This window comes from Diadema antillarum, unplaced genomic scaffold, assembly GCF_040938485.1.
Source record: "Diadema antillarum isolate AM-2024a unplaced genomic scaffold, OU_Dant_1.0 seq00000693_RagTag, whole genome shotgun sequence".
NCBI classification, from domain to species: domain Eukaryota; kingdom Metazoa; phylum Echinodermata; class Echinoidea; order Diadematoida; family Diadematidae; genus Diadema; species Diadema antillarum.
The window spans coordinates 1,751,124-1,758,153 of NW_027271598.1; the positions used below are offsets into that span (position 1 = coordinate 1,751,124).

The 7,030-nt window shown below is 39.5% G+C and overlaps 1 protein-coding gene across 1 annotated transcript in view; it reads right to left on the reverse strand.

Annotated features, from left to right (window-relative positions):
• LOC139737418 (cholecystokinin receptor type A-like) overlaps positions 1-5,613 on the reverse strand; it is a 70,199-nt gene extending 64,586 nt beyond the window's left edge. The window contains exon 1 of the mRNA XM_071648092.1: positions 5,578-5,613. The gene's annotated coding sequence lies outside the window, so the exon portion shown is untranslated. The remainder of the gene's footprint in view (positions 1-5,577) is intronic.
• Between the last annotated feature and the right edge of the window lie 1,417 nt (positions 5,614-7,030).

The following is a 7,030-nucleotide window of genomic DNA, read 5'->3' on the forward strand; positions in this document are numbered from 1 at the left end:
GTTGACCACGACTGTTGCATAAAACGTACCCATATCAAAATTCAAACGAGAAAATGAGTAAGACTTCACACCAAATTCGCAAGTCAGAGACTGTCGGGGGACCTCAGGTAAACGTAACCATGATTCATTCAGCACCTTACGTTTCGATTAGTCACAAGTTGGAAGAAAAAAAAAACGGGGGGAAAGAAGCTTCAATGAATTAAGAATGCCTGGCCGCTGGGATGTTAGCTTTCAATCTACAGAGTCAGTTTATACAATTTGTACGCCATTATACACTGCAGACACAGTTTTGCACCATCGGGGAGGGGGTTACACGTCACCGTGTGTTTGTTATGCTACCCTAGCTCGCTATCGATCACCCTAATTGGCATCGATTTAACCGCATTTCGATACCGATCACCTAACCTGTGGGAGATCGGCTCGGATTCCGCTGTGTTTTCACAGTGGAATGAGAGCCGTCATTTCCGTCCGTACACGGTCGAAAACGGTCGCATTTCTCCTACGCGCCGGAAGACAAAAAGCGATGCAGTCGGTCTATTGATACGTTAGAGGCTTGAGTTACACATGACAAACTATTACTCGTCACCGAGTCTCTCAGGTTTTATGTAATCTACTAAGGGGTCACATTTTGCGTGACACAATTTCGATGAACTGATTCCGTCTTATATAAAAACAACCATCAGAAAGGACGATGGTAACGGTTTATGTACATCATGCGTAAAAGATTAATGTTGCTATATTGTCAAACCATATAAATCATCATCATTTGCTTGGTTGTGATCTCCCGTATTATCTACATTCTTTTTTCCTATTTTTTTTTTCTTTGACACAATTGCAGGCTAAATCATTGTTATTTTCCACGTAATATAAATGAACTGTTGCTTGTAAAAGCACCGGAAACACATCAACAGTAACACCAACCGGATTCATGTAAACCACGGCAATATAACTATCATGTCTTATTAACTCATACCATCGAGGCTAACATCATCGAATCGATCGAATCGATCCAAAAGTATCACTATCCTAACCCCTACACCCCCCCCCCAAAAAAAAGCGCCGAGATGGCTTCATCTTATTCATCACAGCTGGACTTTAACTGAGTTTTAAGTGGACTGTAAGAAAACGAAAAGTAAACATAAACACGAGGTCGTGTGCCCACACAAATTAATAGATGACCCTATGATTAGAATATTGTGTTATCAATCGTGGACAGGCGTGCTATCTTCGAGTACAAATTCAATGTCCGTTACAGAGAATTAACTTTTGATGATAGCAAACCTTCAAATATCTTTTAAAAATCGTTAAATTAGACTCGTCATGAAAATAACAGAATGGAAGACAATTTCGCTGCAGGCATATAGTCTCATTCAAAAGTTTGCATTCTGGACAACGTTGTTTATTATAAACTGCGGCAAAAGAAAGTCAAATATTGAGCCCTCCACTTATTGAACAGCGCCTTTCTGATGAAATGCCAATAGCACAGTGCAAGGCTTGCTCGCATCTCCGCTTCTAAACACGTTTTAGAGCGCAGAAATAAATACAAATTCTATCCTACTGCGCTACAAGAACGTCTAATGTTCACTATATTCCAACCCAGAATTGAATTAGTCAGGCAAGAGAAAAAACAGAATAATTGAAAGAAGGAACATAGTCTTGAATTTGAGTTTGAATAATCGTTTAAAGATCTGGGAGACGTATTCCAGAATTTGAAGACATCTCATCTATTTGTTCGTTCGTTTGTTTGTTTGTTTGTTTGTTTTTCAAGTGAATTCAGGATAATGTTAAAGCAATGTTATAGATGGCGGAGCTCAGAAGAAACTTAACTTAAAAGTATATCACACATACACATATGCCTATATAACATATGTATAATAGGTTTTTATATACATATAATCAAATATTCATTAGAGACCATCTGATTGTTATTTAACGCATCGCCCATTTAGCATTTCCATCGCATATTCTACCAAACACTGCTCTTTAACCTCCTCACGTTGAACCGGTTCATTGTTTCAAAAAATGACTAGGTGCGCGCCATGCTGGGCGTCCAGAGACCGAAAGGTTGGGCGAAGCAAGCTGGTAAGGTTCCGCTTGGCCTGACGAGTTCGCCTGGCTGGAATTTTAATCGAGCTGGACAGCTGGGCTGGAGGTGGGTGATCGCTCCCCGGTAGCTGAAGCGTATACACGCGCACCCCTGGCCGTCATCTCGGGGTATCCACAGCCGCCACGCGAGGTTGGGAGGAGGGTGGGGGATTTAGGTCTGAAGCTAGAGGCCAGATGTAAACATTACTGGAGGGGCTTCAGACTTTCGAAAGTACTCATTTATTGTCATGTTTCTGACTCGTTTTCCTAAACGCGTTTTAGGTTACGAAGTGTTCATTAAATGATGGCATTCATCCACGGAATGAACGTACATTGTAAGAAACATGCACGCACTGAGGACGGCGTGAATCCAAAGTCAACCTGAGCTCTACCTTCAATCATTGTGTTTGACAATTGTAGGTGTCACACCGTTTTTACTACCGCGATTATCCGTAGCCGTACGTGGTTTTAGAAACATGATTGTGAAAGTGGGTTCAAACTGGTCTTCATCAGATTTACATGATTATCAAACTCAATCGGGCCGAAACTCGTTTCTAAACGCCTTACAAACAAGTCCGTTCGCATATGTGACAACCCCATTCTACCATGAGGTGATCTGGTAAGAGGGGAGTGATCCCCTCATTATCAAACTGCTAAGTTCACACTCCACTGCCCATCGTAACTGATTACCTGTCCGGGCTGGTAGAGCAAGCCAACGTTCTGGCTTCAAGTAGACCAACATCAATTACCAATATCTTTAACATCTGTTTATGTACGAGGGGTGTTTTGTGCAAACATGTGCGTTAGTAGTTGTGGCCACGTTGGTAAGGCCTATCCCAAATTGTATTACGTATATGAAAAAATTTGTGTGCCTCGTTCGTGTTAAAAAGGAATTAATCTGTGTCTCCAAGACATAGTGGTGCATGTTCGTCAGCTCTGTTATTTTTTTTTTCGGCGTAACAAAGGCTAACGGTTGAACAATCTAAATTTGGCACCCAATGCTGATTCTTTTCAACATTTCTTGTTGTTACAAGCAGATCGTTCTTTTAAAAGGTTATTTATACAGTGCCTTTACCATAAGAGCTAAGCAGAATGGATCCTTACGTCGTAATAAACTTCAACGTATATAACAGAATGATTCTTTAATCTGGTATGACATTGTGGTATAACAGCAGGCAAACATAAGAGACCCGCGAGATTGACAATGGAGGAGGAGCACTGATATCATTCTGATTAAATTGATGTTTTTGCCGAAACACCCCAGAAAGGTAGTACGAATTCACACAACAAAACCAGATATATTTTATGGGGTTTTTTTTTCAGTGCAGATAATAGGTATAGGTTGGCTCACTGTAGGAAAAGGAAACTAGTTTCTTAAGGAAAATCTCAGGGGGGGGGGGAATAGATGTGAGTTATAAACCGAAATCAGATCAGAGTGCATAGGTTTTGGGGAAAATGTTCAGATAAGAGTATCCGCTGCGACACGCTGACCCGCAACCGAAACACGGCCGAGCGTGACTTTAATAGAAGTTGTATAAAAACTGACTCTCAATGGGGGAGGCGCAGCAAAGACGGAAACAGAATTCTGCCCCCCCCCTCCCCATGTCTGGCTTGAATATAGTAGATGGCAGCTGGTGTACGGGGCAAATAATTCCTGAAGTGCGAACCAGGGGTAACTATCCCGTCAACCTCGGTAAGCATGAACCAACCAATCACATACCAGCATTCACCCATACACGCTGCCCTCGCATACATACACTTACATGCGCTGTTCTTTTTCCTTTGGGAATTTAATATGTTGGGATGGTTATGTGTGTGTGTGTGTGTGTGTGTGTGTGTGTGTGCGTGCGCGTGTGTGTCTTGGATCCCTTCCTTGTTTGCTCTTATTATGGCATAATACATCACATTTTGTTCGCATAATCGAGCCATAGCATTTTGCTTCATCTTATTGTCTCGTCCGAGATGATATCAGCCGTGACGTTTCTAAGATGTGTGAAATAAGATTCTTTTTCTGTCTTTGTTTTTATCGTTATTTACATATTCACCAATATATCTTTATTTCTATTCACCATGGGTCCTTCAAACTAGTGCGTGGAGGCTCTTCTAAGTAGCTCACTATTTATTACTCCAATGAGGAGATATTACACTCATTAAGTTCACATCTTATGAAGACGGAGTAGCGATGTTGCGGCGCTACGGTGCTTAGCTCTTCAAATTATTCATGGACATAAAATATGCAAAGATCTGAACATGCCCCCGTTCTCATAGACAGGGGCGAGGTGTGCTGAGTACTATGGTATTGGCGACTCATTAAGGCTATCATTCACATGCACAATTATACACAACGCGCACGCAAACACACACACACACACGATATGACATTCCATCATTATGGTTACAAGTTGACATTATTATTTACTTCTAACGGATCAGATGTATTTTTTATCATAAATGTCCCTTCCCTTCTTCTCTCACGGATTTTCTAACTGTCTTTCTTTCTTTTCTTTCTCTTCCCTCCCCCTTTTCTCTACACCCACACACACACCCGCGCACACACAAAACGGCAGAAAATAAAATAATTATGTGTGTGTATTATGAAGAGCTTGCTTCCAAAAGGCGCTAAACCATTGAAAAATGATGGAGTTAGTGCCTTTGGAAGCAGGCTCTTCATATGTATATATGTAATATATATATATATATATATATATATATATATATATATATATATATATATATACACGTACTTATTTCATTTACTGAGGTTTTCTGCACATACTATAGTTATACATGTAGCTCTAAATTCATTTAACAAGCCAATGAAAGTGATAATGGTATAGATGACTGACACCATCTACCCTTCCAACTACTCTTTGCTTTTTTAACGCCTTATTACGTAAGCTCCGTCATCTCTTTCTGTCAACCGGTCAACTTGAAGAAGGTGAACTTACTCAACAGTTTTTGTTCTTTTTTTTCACTGACAAAATCACGCTAAATATGGCTCTCGCAAGATACCGTGAATCTTCACGTGCCAAAAGTGAGTATTTATGTATGTACCGTGTGAGATGCAGTTCACGTGAATATCAGGCTTATTTCTAAATACTCATAATTTACGTCTTGTCAGCTGATTTCTTATACACACTATTGATTATTTTTTCCAGCATTTCTTTTCCGGTTTCACTCAAATCAGCAACTCGTTTTCTTTGATCACTTTTCCTCCAAAATAGGTAAATTTTCCACAAAAAGATATAGAAGATGCAATCATGTTGACACAAAGAATATGTGAAAGATTTCATTGATATTTTTTTCCTAGGAAAAGACATAAAAATATCTGCGTATATTTTAGAACTGCTCACTCGCGAAGAGGGTTTAGAGACTCAAACTTTTTTTTTTCAAATGAGGATAACAGTCCGTGATAAGTGACTGCAAGTATCAAACGACATACAATGGCAAGTATTCTTCCTTTAAACATCTAGGCCTATGTATTGTACTCACCTGGGCTTGAATGCTTGTAGATAAGTGTGATCAGTATATTCGAACCGTACGAAATGATCAGCTGCCGATATTTGAGGGGAAGGGGAGGAAAAACAAAAGAGCAGAAACTTTGAAATTGCAACTGTTGCTCGAAATACGTAAGAGTTTTAACATGTAACCAGCGCGATACAATCTAAAATGTTTTCACTAACGTTTACGTTGTGTACGAAGTGTAGCAATGGGTGTAACATTACTTGTACGCGCAGGTAAAGCATATTGTACTCTAGTCCACAGTGATAAAATTGAGAGGTCGTAAAAGCACTTCATGTGTAAAATAACTTTTTTAATGCAAAGACATTATATGCCTATGATGGCTAAAACCCTTAAAACATCAAGAATACTGGAAAGGCAGGCATGGCGATGTGTTGATTAGTGTTATTTTAATCACCAATATATAGGGACACCACCTTTTTTTTTTCTGACGCAACAAGAGAAATCACAGCACTTACAGACACACACACACACACACACACACACACACACACAAGACAACGATATAACACAAAACCACTAACACAAGAATAAGCGCGAATGCTCATCATACAAATGCTGCAGAGAGAAAAAAAATACAACTCGTAAAAACACAAGGCTTCTATATTGCAGTATACTTAGTACGTTCGGAGACATGGTTGCATGAGCTCAATATTGTTAGAATCTATCGTAGAGGGCGTTATGTCAGCGACAGATACCGAAAGTATTCCTTTCGCCGCACATTATGTTTGTGTGTGTCTTTGCTTGTGCGCTTAAATTCTATTTTGAGATTTATTTTCACATTTCCATAATTAGGTAGGGCCTACTTCAACTGCCGTGTTATTTAATCGACTTAGAGGAGTGTGGATTTTGTCCAGTTCGGAGGTTTCCACGGAAGTTTTTATCAAATAGTATAATTGCAAGGTTTACTCTATACTCATCAAGTGGTAAAAAGGCCGAAATCACTCACTTTTTATTTGTCATGCACACCACATCAATAATAACAACAACAAAGTGTCAAAAAGAGTACACAAACACTTTTCTTTCATGAAATACTGAGATATAAAACAAATAATCCGTGCAAAATTCTAGACTATATCCATTGATAAGATGCCGGGTTTTGAAACATTGCCGAAAATCACATTTCAGATGCTCCTCCAGCGTATTCCGTCGTTTTTTACCCTTGTTTAAAATTATGAAGACTCATAAATATTTCGCATCGCGACACCAACTATCGTAGAGATAAAAAGAATACGTTCTGTATCAACCTTGTCAATTTCAAGCAAAACTGTGTACATATTCAAGCATGTGAGCTTGAGAAATCACTAAATTGCCGGGCATGACGCTTTAAACCTTGTCTTATTTTTTTTTTTTTTTTTTTGTTGATCCGTTGCCTCTCCTGCCCACCGTCGACAAACAAAAATCTGCCAAAATAAGTCCATCG